The sequence below is a fragment of the Schistocerca cancellata genome, unplaced genomic scaffold (assembly GCF_023864275.1).
Source record: "Schistocerca cancellata isolate TAMUIC-IGC-003103 unplaced genomic scaffold, iqSchCanc2.1 HiC_scaffold_551, whole genome shotgun sequence".
NCBI lineage: Eukaryota > Metazoa > Arthropoda > Insecta > Orthoptera > Acrididae > Schistocerca > Schistocerca cancellata.
In genome coordinates this window covers 12,501-17,500 of record NW_026046564.1, presented here as the reverse complement: position 1 = coordinate 17,500, position 5,000 = coordinate 12,501, and the positions used below count along the sequence as shown (strand labels likewise).

At 52.9% G+C, this 5,000-nt stretch overlaps 1 non-coding gene across 1 annotated transcript in view; it reads left to right on the top strand.

Annotated features, from left to right (window-relative positions):
* Nucleotides 1–4,823: 4,823 nt before the first annotated feature.
* The window catches only part of LOC126130214 (small subunit ribosomal RNA), a 1,909-nt gene continuing 1,732 nt past the window's right edge, over nt 4,824–5,000 (top strand). Inside the window, exon 1 of the ribosomal RNA XR_007527388.1 lies at nt 4,824–5,000. This exon is cut by the window's right edge and continues 1,732 nt beyond it. This is a non-coding gene — a ribosomal RNA (small subunit ribosomal RNA).

Below are 5,000 nucleotides of genomic sequence, written 5' to 3'. Positions count from 1 at the left end.
CACAGCATCGCCATCTATGACAATGTGACGAAACCACATGCAATAGCCCCATCTACGCGAATCGGACGACACTACGTCCACCATGTCGCGCGCAACACGAAAACTAAATACCGCCATCTGCAAGTCTCCCGAAACATGACCTGCTGCACCGACGATACCGCCATCTATGAGACGCCACCCCGACTACGACATCGCTAGGTCCCACAGTACCCATTTTCCGACGCCACCCACAAAGCCTGCATAATCTGTCCACCACAGGAACCCGAACGCCAGTGCCTGCGTCGCACGAAGTAGTCAACCGACAATCACTCCACCCGCACCCGCACGTGCCCCACCCCAACCGCCGAAATCGCAACTCCAGCGGATGAACGGCGGACTCTTCCCGCACTCGTACGTTGCAATCCACCCCTATATCTTGCGTTTCACGAAGAGTTATATCCAATATGCCAAATTCCCGCTGTCCCTATACATGCTGTAAGTCTGTGCACACAATATGAACCACACATCAGCGAGACACTCTATCACACATTACTCTCTGCCTGTAACAGACACAGATACAATATGTAAGCACCAGCATGGACCAACGTCCGGTGCATCCTCTCCGCCACAGTACACCATCCACACTATGATAACCACACCAGGGGGTCCAATTCTAAAATAGAATATCCCACCCGTCCGACATCCACAATTGCTCAGATAAGCCACCAACACCCACACATGTCCTACACAGGGGTGCACCCAACACCACCACACTGCCTCCTGTTACGGCACAGAAACAATGGCAGGAATGAATCACACAGGTCTGCCGCTCCCTTGCCGCAACCACAGACGCGGCGCGCCTCCAGTCACGAGCGAAAAGCGCATCCTGACGAGACATAACTGCTGTGACATACTGAAGCTGCCTCAGACATTCACTTACAATGATCACTACCAACGAACCTCGGCCCCCCCCCCCCCCAACACACTCTCTTACCACGTTGTGTACTGTAATCCAACCCATTTCGCACCTTAACCTAACCCATTTTGCACCTTAACTTAACCAAATTCGTAACGCAATTTGTACCGCAATGTAACGCAATGTGTACCGCAATGTAACGCAATGTGTACCGCAATGTAACGCAATGTGTACCGCAATGTACCGCAATGTGTACCGCAATGTACCGCAATGTGTACCGCAATGTGTAACGCAATGTGTAACGCAATGTGTACCGCAATGTGTACCGCAATGTGTAACGCAATGTGTACCGCAATGTGTAACGCAATGTGTACCGCAATGTGTAACGCAATGTGTACCGCAATGTAACGCAATCTGTACCGCAATGTAACGCAATTTGTACCGCAATGTAACGCAATTTGTACCGCAATGTAACGCAATTTGTACCGCAATGTAACGCAATTTGTACCGCAATGTAACGCAATTTGTACCGCAATGTAACGCAATTTGTACCGCAATGTAACGCAATTTGTACCGCAATGTAACGCAATTTGTACCGCAATGTAACGCAATTTGTACCGCAATGTAACGCAATTTGTACCGCAATGTAACGCAATTTCTACCTTAACCTAACCCACGTTGTGCCTTAACCTAACCCACGTTGTGCCTTAACCTAACCCACGTTGTGCCTTAACCTAACCCACGTTGTGCCTTAACCTAACCCACGTTGTGCCTTAACCTAACCCACGTTGTGCCTTAACCTAACCCACGTTGTGCCTTAACCTAACCCACGTTGTGCCTTAACCTAACCCACGTTGTGCCTTAACCTAACCCACGTTGTGCCTTAACCTAACCCACGTTGTGCCTTAACCTAACCCACGTTGTGCCTTAACCTAACCCACGTTGTGCCTTAACCTAACCCACGTTGTGCCTTAACCTAACCCACGTTGTGCCTTAACCTAACCCAAGTTGTGCCTTAACCTAACCCAAGTTGTGCCTTAACCTAACCCAAGTTGTGCCTTAACCTAACCCAAGTTGTGCCTTAACCTAACCCAAGTTGTGCCTTAACCTAACCCAAGTTGTGCCTTAACCTAACCCAAGTTGTGCCTTAACCTAACCCAAGTTGTGCCTTAACCTAACCCACGTTGTGCCTTAACCTAACCCAAGTTGTGCCTTAACCTAACCCACGTTGTGCCTTAACCTAACCCACGTTGTGCCTTAACCTAACCCACGTTGTGCCTTAACCTAACCCACGTTGTGCCTTAACCTAACCCACGTTGTGCCTTAACCTAACCCACGTTGTGCCTTAACCTAACCCACGTTGTGCCTTAACCTAACCCACGTTGTGCCTTAACCTAACCCACGTTGTGCCTTAACCTAACCCACGTTGTGCCTTAACCTAACCCACGTTGTGCCTTAACCTAACCCACGTTGTGCCTTAACCTAACCCACGTTGTGCCTTAACCTAACCCACGTTGTGCCTTAACCTAACCCACGTTGTGCCTTAACCTAACCCACGTTGTGCCTTAACCTAACCCACGTTGTGCCTTAACCTAACCCACGTTGTGCCTTAACCTAACCCAAGTTGTGCCTTAACCTAACCCAAGTTGTGCCTTAACCTAACCCAAGTTGTGCCTTAACCTAACCCAAGTTGTGCCTTAACCTAACCCAAGTTGTGCCTTAACCTAACCCAAGTTGTGCCTTAACCTAACCCAAGTTGTGCCTTAACCTAACCCAAGTTGTGCCTTAACCTAACCCACGTTGTGCCTTAACCTAACCCACGTTGTGCCTTAACCTAACCCACGTTGTGCCTTAACCTAACCCACGTTGTGCCTTAACCTAACCCACGTTGTGCCTTAACCTAACCCACGTTGTGCCTTAACCTAACCCACGTCGTGCCTTAACCTAACCCACGTCGTGCCTTAACCTAACCCACGTTGTGCCTTAACCTAACCCACGTTGTGCCTTAACCTAACCCACGTTGTGCCTTAACCTAACCCACGTTGTGCCTTAACCTAACCCACGTTGTGCCTTAACCTAACCCACGTTGTGCCTTAACCTAACCCACGTTGTGCCTTAACCTAACCCAAGTTGTGCCTTAACCTAACCCACGTTGTGCCTTAACCTAACCCAAGTTGTGCCTTAACCTGCTCTGTAATTGGCATATGACACGTTACATTAATCCAGTGTTGTCTAACCACAACCCTCTGAATATAGTTCGCTACTCGCACCGCCCACCCTCTTGTGTATCGTTTCATGTTCAACACTTCGCAAGTGTTGCTTACTTTTTACATGCTCCCGCTGTACACTGTAATGTGGACGACTGCAGGATGTACATCGCCCCCACCCTCCCCCCTGCCTTCGCACGCTGGTCGTTCAGGTGCTTGCGTGTTCAATGCCCTTCGCAGCTGTTCACTGGCATTCGCATGTCGAAGCGCTCAGTCTACGTCGTGGTACGGCCTGTGTCCACTGTCCGCTGATGTCGTAAGCTTAACCCTCACATTGTACTGCACATAGGTCCGTATGTACTGCATGATACGCTGTGGCACATGTGTGACCGTACAACGACTGCGCCCAACAACAGCGAACCATACGGTCCAAATGTTGTGCACTCAGCCACGTGCCGTCTCCCCATAACAGCTACATTGCAGTGTGGTACGCCATAGAGACGTGTGGGATTAACGGACGCCCTGGATGGCGATCAGCATGAGCCGTCTGTTGATGTAGTGGCGCGTGTATTCAAACGTAGTCGTCTCTTCTCACACAGTGTGATAGCATGGTGCACCGCGTTCCACATCTGCGACATGGTACAGATGCTGGTTGACAGTCGGTCTCGTAATGGACATCGCATACGTAGGGGGCCACCTCCCACGTGTTCTCTAGTCGTGCACATTTTGTTGCGTGTATGTGGGCAGACGTAGTGTGTCGTGACACCTAACAGACAGGTATGCAATAATCGTTGCATTTGCAAACTGGGATGGACGTCTACGTTTGCTGGTGACGTTACGCAAATGAACAACTGGTAAACCCATTGTGGTGCGGTTGTTGTTGCTGGAGGTAAATCAGTAAGGGCAAATCTGTGTGTGAAGCGATACGCGGCGGTGGCTGGGTGGGACCGTCCCCGGCCGGTGAGGGGGGGCCGCCCGGCGTGCTGGCCGCGCGGTGCGTGGGCGCACGCGCTACAGCCGGCTGGTGGGGGCGCCCAGTGGCAGGCGCGCCGGCCGACGGACGCGGCAGGCGGCGCAGCTGCGCGCCGGGGCACCCTGCGCGCGGCGCCGGGCGGCCAAAGTGGGTCCTCGCGGGCCCGGTGCGAAGCGCGGTGGACATCTGCAGTGTGCTGGTCCGACTGAGGACTGTGTGCGTTGAGGATGCGCCGCCGCCCGGCACTCGGCGCCGCGACGCCGTCTGCTGCTCGGTCGCCCCAGCGGTTCTCGCTGGTGGTTTGTATCGCAGTTGTGCAGACGTGTTGGCACGTGCGCTGTGCTGGGAGAGTTCGCTTCGGCACCCACGTGGGGCCTTTGCCCTTCTGTGGCGCTGGCGTTGGAGCTGCCGGTCACCGTAGGTGGCGCGTGTTGTCTCCCGCCGGCAATGCCACGACAGCACGCTCCCGGGCCTCTGTCGGCAGCGGCAAGCTCAGTTGGGAGCACGGGTGGTCGCACCTAAAGCGTCTACTCGCCTAACTCCGGGCGATTGCGCCTCTCTCGAACCCGACCAAGTACTTAGGACGGCGCTGCGCGCCGCCGGGACCTGAGAGGGTTTCGAGGTGTATTGTGCAGGGGAGCTCAGCCTCCTCCTGTTTGCAGAATAATTGAGCGGACGCTTGCGTGTTCGCGCGGGCCCCTGGGACACACTCCCGGGCGGCCGGCTGCTCAGCTCTAGTTGACGCAGCTCCCTGGTTGATCCTGCCAGTAGTCATATGCTTGTCTCAAAGATTAAGCCATGCATGTCTCAGTACAAGCCGCATTAAGGTGAAACCGCGAATGGCTCATTAAATCAGTTATGGTTCCTTAGATCGTACCCACGTTACTTGGATAACTGTGGTAATTCTAGAGCTAATACATGCAAA